Raw genomic sequence first — 7500 nt, forward strand, 5'->3', positions numbered from 1 at the left:
CCAATAATGCATTTTTTTGCATATGTATTAAGACGCTTGGCCTGATTTCGAAATTGTCCAGAGTTTTATATGTTGTTTTCATTGCAAAATGATGGGTCTCCTTCCATAACTTTCCAATTACGAGTACGAGAATTGAAAGACATGAAAATTCTCAATTCTCTACGGCGTCTAGTAGATAGAAACAAGAAAATCAGAAGAATCTTTCTCTCTATTCACTATCATTCCGCGTCTTCGACTTCTATTAGTTTCTTTTCTTCTTTAATGCAATAGCTATAATTTGATATAAGAATCCATTTCTCAAAGTAATGGAAACCATTCTCTTATAGGAAATGGTTCGAAAATCGCTATTCCACCTTTTAGGTATCGTGAAAAGTGATACCTGTGAAGATCGTGCATTTCAGTCAAATTCAGATCCGTTTTTCGAGTCCATGATATAATATAACCAAATTGGATAGATCTTCCACCTGTTTAGCTAAGAAAGAATAGATACAGAGGTGGATAATAGATCGATATGAAGATCATGAGCTGCCCCATAATGAAATCGCCAGTAGTCGCGAATATCTCCTTCTTCCCTAATCCAAGATTGGAGAAAGAAGATCTAAGAGGGACCTATGGAGAATGTAGTCAGAAATCCATAATAGAGTCCGACCACAACGACCGAATTAATTATCCTCATCGAGAAACTTAGACTACTAAATAGAAAAGATTTGATAATCATGGCATGGGTCTCCTTTTTTTCTTTCTTTAGAGTTTTCTATATGCTGGCACAGAGTTAGCCGATGCTTATTCCTCAGATACCGTCATTGTTTCTTCTCCGAGAAAAGAAGTTGACGACCCGTAGGCCTTCCACCTCCACGCGGCATTGCTCCGTCAGGCTTTCGCCCATTGCGGAAAATTCCCCACTGCTGCCTCCCGTAGGAGTCTGGGCCGTGTCTCAGTCCCAGTGTGGCTGATCATCCTCTCGGACCAGCTACTGATCATCGCCTTGGTAAGCTATTACCTCACCAACTAGCTAATCAGACGCGAGCCCCTCCTTGGGCGGATTTCTCCTTTTGCTCCTCAGCCTACGGGGTATTAGGAACCATTTCCAGTTGTTGTTCCCCTCCCAAGGGCAGGTTCTTACGCGTTACTCACCTGTTCGCTATTCATGCATTTATGCTCGTAGCCTATATCCGCATCCATAACCGTTTTTCATTTGTGTGTAGAAAGTGTGTGAAAAAGAAAGGAGGTAGAAATTTTTTTGGATTTATGGTTAAAGAAGAAAAAGAAGAAAACAGGGGTTCTGTTGAATTTCAAGTATTCAGTTTCACCAATAAGATACGGAGACTTGCTTCACATTTGGAATTACACAAAAAAGATTTTTCATCGGAAAGAGGTCTACGAAGACTTTTGGGAAAATGTCGACGTTTGCTGGCAGGCACGCGGTCAGAGATCACTTTCCCCTCCCACTGCTTGGGAGATCAGCACGGTTTCACGTTCTATTTCACTACCCACTGGGGGTTCTTTTCACCTTTCCCTCACGGTACTACTTCGCTATCGGTCACCCAGGAGTATTTAGCCTTGCAAGGTGGTCCTTGCTGATTCACACAGGGTACAGGCTCCCATAGCAATGACGTATTTTGGTTCAGGCATTTGCTCATATAATCTCACTAAAGAGGGAGCCATTTTCATTGTTACCGTACCGGCTGTTAAAATTAGGTCTGCTTGCCTAGGACTTGATCTTGGTACCAATCCATAACGATCAAAGTCGAATCGTGAGCCTATTAATGAAGCAAATTCAATGAAACAACAACTGGTACCGTATAGAAGGGGCCATAAACTGGAGAGTCTTGACCAATTCGAAAGATCATTTGGTGTAGTTGAAATAACAGAATTGGAACTTGTTTGGTCAAGTAAGGGAAACTCAATCAAATTCATAACTGTCTCAATAGAATCTTTTCCTTCTTTTTTTTGTCTAAATATTCAGTTAAGACCATTCCAAGGCTCCTTTTCGCCATGCATAAACTAAACCAACAACTAAGATAAGCACGAAAATCAAAGCTTCGATAAAAACGGATACACCCAATACGTCGAAACTCATTGGATACTCTGAGATAGAACGAGAAAAAGCAAATTTGATTAATGCTACTTCTATTAGTTTGGAACAATTGGAAAAGTCTAAAAACGAAATCCTTTATTTTGAAAAACAAAGGGCAATGAATCAGGTCCGACAGCGGGTTTTCCAACAGGCCGTACAAGGAGCTCTAGGAGCCAATACCTCAATTGGTCCTATACATATGACCTGCGATTAGGAAAAGAATAGCAATAGCTAAATGATGGTGCGCAATATCGGTCAGCCAGAGACCACCGGTTACTGGATCTAGTCCTCCGCGAAAAGTCAGAAATTCTGCGTATTTGGACCAATTTAAAATGAAAAAAGGGGTTGCTCCTTCGGCAAAACTAGGATAAAGTTGAGCCAAAAGGTCCCGATTCAAAGGTCCAAGCCATAGCAAGTGAGAAGCTATCCGGCTTAATTCTAACATAATTACCCTAATATAGCTGGCTCTTTGTGGTATTTGAATATTCTCCAAGAATTCTGGTGCATTTACTGTTATTGCTTCTGTAAACATAGTAGCTAAATAATCCCACCTTGTTACATAAGGTAAGTATTGTATAATAGTTCGGTTTTCCGCGATTTTTTCCATTCCTCTGTGTAAATAGCCTAATATGGGTTCACAATCAATAACATCCTCACCATCGAGAGTAACGATCAGTCGAAGAACACCATGCATTGATGGGTGTTGAGGGCCCATATTGACTATCATGAGATCTTTTCTTGTAAGCGGTAGACTCATATCCTTTCTTCCTTAATTCATTATTCCATGAAAATGGATTATGCCATGAATTCCTCAAAGCGAGGCTCATCAAAATGAAAAATCTAAGACTACTATAAGACTACTAAAAAAATAATAAAACAAGAAAAAAATTTGAACGATTAAATTACTGCTCCCGAATATTCAACTGACCGATTAATTTCTTATAACGTACTCTATTTTTCTTTGCCAAATAAGCCAGCAAACGTCGACGTTTTCCCAAAAGTCTTCGTAGACCTCTTTCCGATGAAAAATCTTTTTTGTGTAATTCCAAATGTGAAGCAAGTCTCCGTATCTTATTGGTGAAACTGAATACTTGAAATTCAACAGAACCCCTGTTTTCTTCTTTTTCTTCTTTAACCATAAATCCAAAAATTTTTCTACCTCCTTTCTTTTTCATGTATTTTTCTGATCAGGAAAAATACAAAATTATGTCAGTTATTTTGAAGTTATTCTAATCCCGTGAAATTCTCGAGCCAAAAGATGGATGCATATGCTGTGTTTCATTTTGCTAAATGATATCAATTAAATGGTGTATCAATTCCATAAATTGCATATAGCAATAAATAAATCAGCAAAATTCTTTCTAATATTTTAGATAGAAGAAATGTTTCTTCTATCTAAAATATTAGAAAGAATGTACCCTTCTATCCAAATCCAATTTGCATCGATAAAATAAATCCAAATTCCAGTAGTAGATGAATAATTGCAAATTTGTGTGTGTACGAGATTAGAATAACTTCAAAATAACTGACATAATTTTGTATTTTTCCTGATCAGAAAAATACATGAAAAAGAAAGGAGGTAGAAAAATTTTTGGATTTATGGTTAAAGAAGAAAAAGAAGAAAACAGGGGTTCTGTTGAATTTCAAGTATTCAGTTTCACCAATAAGATACGGAGACTTGCTTCACATTTGGAATTACACAATAAAGATTTTTCATCGGAAAGAGGTCTACGAAGACTTTTGGGAAAACGTCGACGTTTGCTGGCTTATTTGGCAAAGAAAAATAGAGTACGTTATAAGAAATTAATCGGTCAGTTGAATATTCGGGAGCAGTAATTTAATCGTTCAAATTTTTTTCTTGTTTTATTATTTTTTTAGTAGTCTTATAGTAGTCTTAGATTTTTCATTTTGATGAGCCTCGCTTTGAGGAATTCATGGAATAATCCATTTTCATGGAATAATGAATTAAGGAAGAAAGGATATGAGTCTACCGCTTACAAGAAAAGATCTCATGATAGTCAATATGGGCCCTCAACACCCATCAATGCATGGTGTTCTTCGACTGATCGTTACTCTCGATGGTGAGGATGTTATTGATTGTGAACCCATATTAGGCTATTTACACAGAGGAATGGAAAAAATCGCGGAAAACCGAACTATTATACAATACTTACCTTATGTAATAAGGATATAGAGAGATTGTAGAAAGGGATAGGATAGTTATTTTTGCAAGAGACTTGTTGTAAATTCCTTAACTTAAGAAAGAAAAAAGAATAAAAACACAGATACATAACATAAAAAAAAGAATAAATAAGACGAGATTCGACCTCCCCCTACATATTTAATTTCTTCTCCTATACAAAAACTAGCAAGACCCACTCCATTGGTAATTCCATCAATAACACCCTTATCAAAAAACTCCGTTAGTTCGGTTAACCCTCTTATACCGAGGGTAAAGACCCTAGTATAGAAAATATCTATATAACCACGATTATATGACCAACTGTATATATTTTTTTTTATGTTATGTATCTGTGTTTTTATTCTTTTTTCTTTCTTAAGTTAAGGAATTTACAACAAGTCTCTTGCAAAAATAACTATCCTATCCCTTTCTACAATCTCTCTATATCCTTGTTACATAAGGTAAGTATTGTATAATAGTTCGGTTTTCCGCGATTTTTTCCATTCCTCTGTGTAAATAGCCTAATATGGGTTCACAATCAATAACATCCTCACCATCGAGAGTAACGATCAGTCGAAGAACACCATGCATTGATGGGTGTTGAGGGCCCATATTGACTATCATGAGATCTTTTCTTGTAAGCGGTAGACTCATATCCTTTCTTCCTTAATTCATTATTCCATGAAAATGGATTATTCCATGGATTCCTCAAAGCGAGGCTCATCAAAATGAAAAATCTAAGACTACTATAAGACTACTAAAAAAATAATAAAACAAGAAAAAAATTTGAACGATTAAATTACTGCTCCCGAATATTCAACTGACCGATTAATTTCTTATAACGTACTCTATTTTTCTTTGCCAAATAAGCCAGCAAACGTCGACGTTTTCCCAAAAGTCTTCGTAGACCTCTTTCCGATGAAAAATCTTTTTTGTGTAATTCCAAATGTGAAGCAAGTCTCCGTATCTTATTGGTGAAACTGAATACTTGAAATTCAACAGAACCCCTGTTTTCTTCTTTTTCTTCTTTAACCATAAATCCAAAAAAATTTCTACCTCCTTTCTTTTTCATGTATTTTTCTGATCAGGAAAAATACAAAATTATGTCAGTTATTTTGAAGTTATTCTAATCTCGTACACACACAAATTTGCAATTATTCATCTACTACTGGAATTTGGATTTATTTTATCGATGCAAATTGGATTTGGATAGAAGGGTACATTCTTTCTAATATTTTAGATAGAAGAAATGTTTCTTCTATCTAAAATATTAGAAAGAATTTTGCTGATTTATTAATTGCTATATGCAATTTATGGAATTGATACACCATTTAATTGATATCATTTAGCAAAATGAAATGCAAATCTAAAATAAATAACTAAAGAATCACAATTTTGATTTAGTAAAATCCATCTACTGCCAACAAATACCTCCTTTATTTTCTCTTTTGTTGTGTAATTGTTCTATTGTAATTAATTGAATCGGTTCAATTCTTGCCCTCATATTGAAATGAATCGAGATTGATAAGGAGTTAGTTAATGATGTTTGAGCATGTACTTTTTTTGAGTGTCTATTTATTTTCGATTGGTATCTATGGATTGATCACAAGCCGAAACATGGTTAGAGCTCTAATATGTCTTGAACTTATACTGAATTCAATTAATCTAAATCTCGTAACATTTTCTGATCTATTTGCTAGTCGCCAATTAAAAGGAGATATTTTCGCAATTTTTGTTATAGCCCTTGCGGCTGCTGAAGCCGCTATTGGACTATCCATTCTTTCTTCCATCCATCGTAATAGGAAATCCACTCGTATCAATCAATCTAATTTATTGAATAATTAGAATTTTGAATAATTAGACATAGAATCCTCTAAACAAAGGCGCACATATTAAAATAAATAGAAATCAATACTATTTTCTTAGTATTATTTGAGAATATCCATTTTTTTAGTAGATTATTGCTTTTTTAGTAGATTATTGCATAGTATTCTTTTTCACTTAAATGAATTTTTGTATTTGTAATTCATTGATATTGCAATTTGAATATTGCAATAATTTATATTGAAAAGACGATAGCCAATTTATTGGCTAATTCGAATTCGTCTGTACAATTCGTAAAATTCTTTCTTATTTCTTATTGTTGAAATCCAAAATTAAAGTCTCTGAGATTCCATGGATAGAGAGCCAGTTCCAATAGACTTATGGAATGTTCCCGTTCGTGTGCATCCAGCAGGAATTGAACCCGCAAATTTACCAATTATGAGTTGGGCGCTTTAACCATTCAGCCATGGATGCTTAACAGGGATCATCGTACATCGTAAATAACCAATTTTCATAACTTCGATCATAGGGATCGCTTTCTAGTCGCGTAGCTTCATAATAATTTTGCAAAGCTTCCGCATAATTTCCTTCGGATTGAGCCAACATCCGTTACGGTCGTTCATTCTATTCAAAAAATCTCCGTTCCAAAACCGTACATGAGGTTTTCATCTCATACGGCTCCTCCCTTCTGTACATAATAGTACTAAGCGAAATAATCTATAGAATCTCGAAAAGTCTTTAGTGCTCATTTCGGGAAACTTTCCATTATCTTTCTTTGGTTGAGTGGCATGTACTTTCATGGCGCCCGTTTTTCCAATTATGAAGCATGGCTAAGTGATCCTACTCACATTGGACCCAGTGCTCAGGTAGTTTGGCCTATAGTAGGGCAAGAAATATTGAATGGTGATGTAGGCGGGGGTTTCCGAGGAATCCAAATAACCTCTGGTTTTTTCCAGCTTTGGCGAGCATCTGGAATAACTAGTGAATTACAACTCTATTGTACTGCAATTGGTGCATTGATTTTTGCAGCGTTAATGCTTTTTGCTGGTTGGTTCCATTATCACAAAGCCGCTCCCAAATTGGCCTGGTTCCAAGATGTAGAATCCATGTTGAATCACCACTTAGCGGGATTATTAGGACTTGGGTCTCTTTCTTGGGCGGGGCACCAAATTCATGTATCTTTACCAATTAACCAATTTCTTGACGCTGGGGTGGATCCTAGTACTACTAACTAATACTAATATATAGAAATAGATATCTAGAAATAGAAATGAACTAATATATAGATAATCGAAATTGAAAAGAACTGTCTTTTCTGTATACTTTCCCCGTTCTATTGCTACCGCGGGTCTTATGCAATCGATCGGATCATATAGATATCCCTTCAACACATCCCTTTTCAAAACCTGCTGCAGCA

General features: G+C 35.8%; 3 long non-coding RNA genes across 3 annotated transcripts in view; 1 reads left to right on the top strand and 2 right to left on the bottom strand.

The window, feature by feature from the left end:
* The window catches only part of LOC123164171 (uncharacterized), a 91192-nt gene that overhangs the window by 51304 nt on the left and 32388 nt on the right, over positions 1–7500 (bottom strand). The gene's annotated exons all lie outside the window — the stretch shown is intronic.
* On the top strand, positions 2479–5298 carry LOC123164173 (uncharacterized). Its single transcript, XR_006482199.1, has 2 exons — positions 2479–2641; positions 4721–5298. It is a non-coding gene; the product is annotated as an uncharacterized lncRNA (long non-coding RNA).
* LOC123164172 (uncharacterized) overlaps positions 5117–7500 on the bottom strand; it is a 14127-nt gene continuing 11743 nt past the window's right edge. Inside the window, exon 2 of the long non-coding RNA XR_006482198.1 lies at positions 5117–5168. This is a non-coding gene — a long non-coding RNA (uncharacterized lncRNA). The remainder of the gene's footprint in view (positions 5169–7500) is intronic.

The sequence above is a fragment of the Triticum aestivum genome, chromosome 7D, assembly GCF_018294505.1.
Source record: "Triticum aestivum cultivar Chinese Spring chromosome 7D, IWGSC CS RefSeq v2.1, whole genome shotgun sequence".
In the NCBI taxonomy this organism is placed as follows: Eukaryota; Viridiplantae; Streptophyta; class Magnoliopsida; order Poales; family Poaceae; genus Triticum; species Triticum aestivum.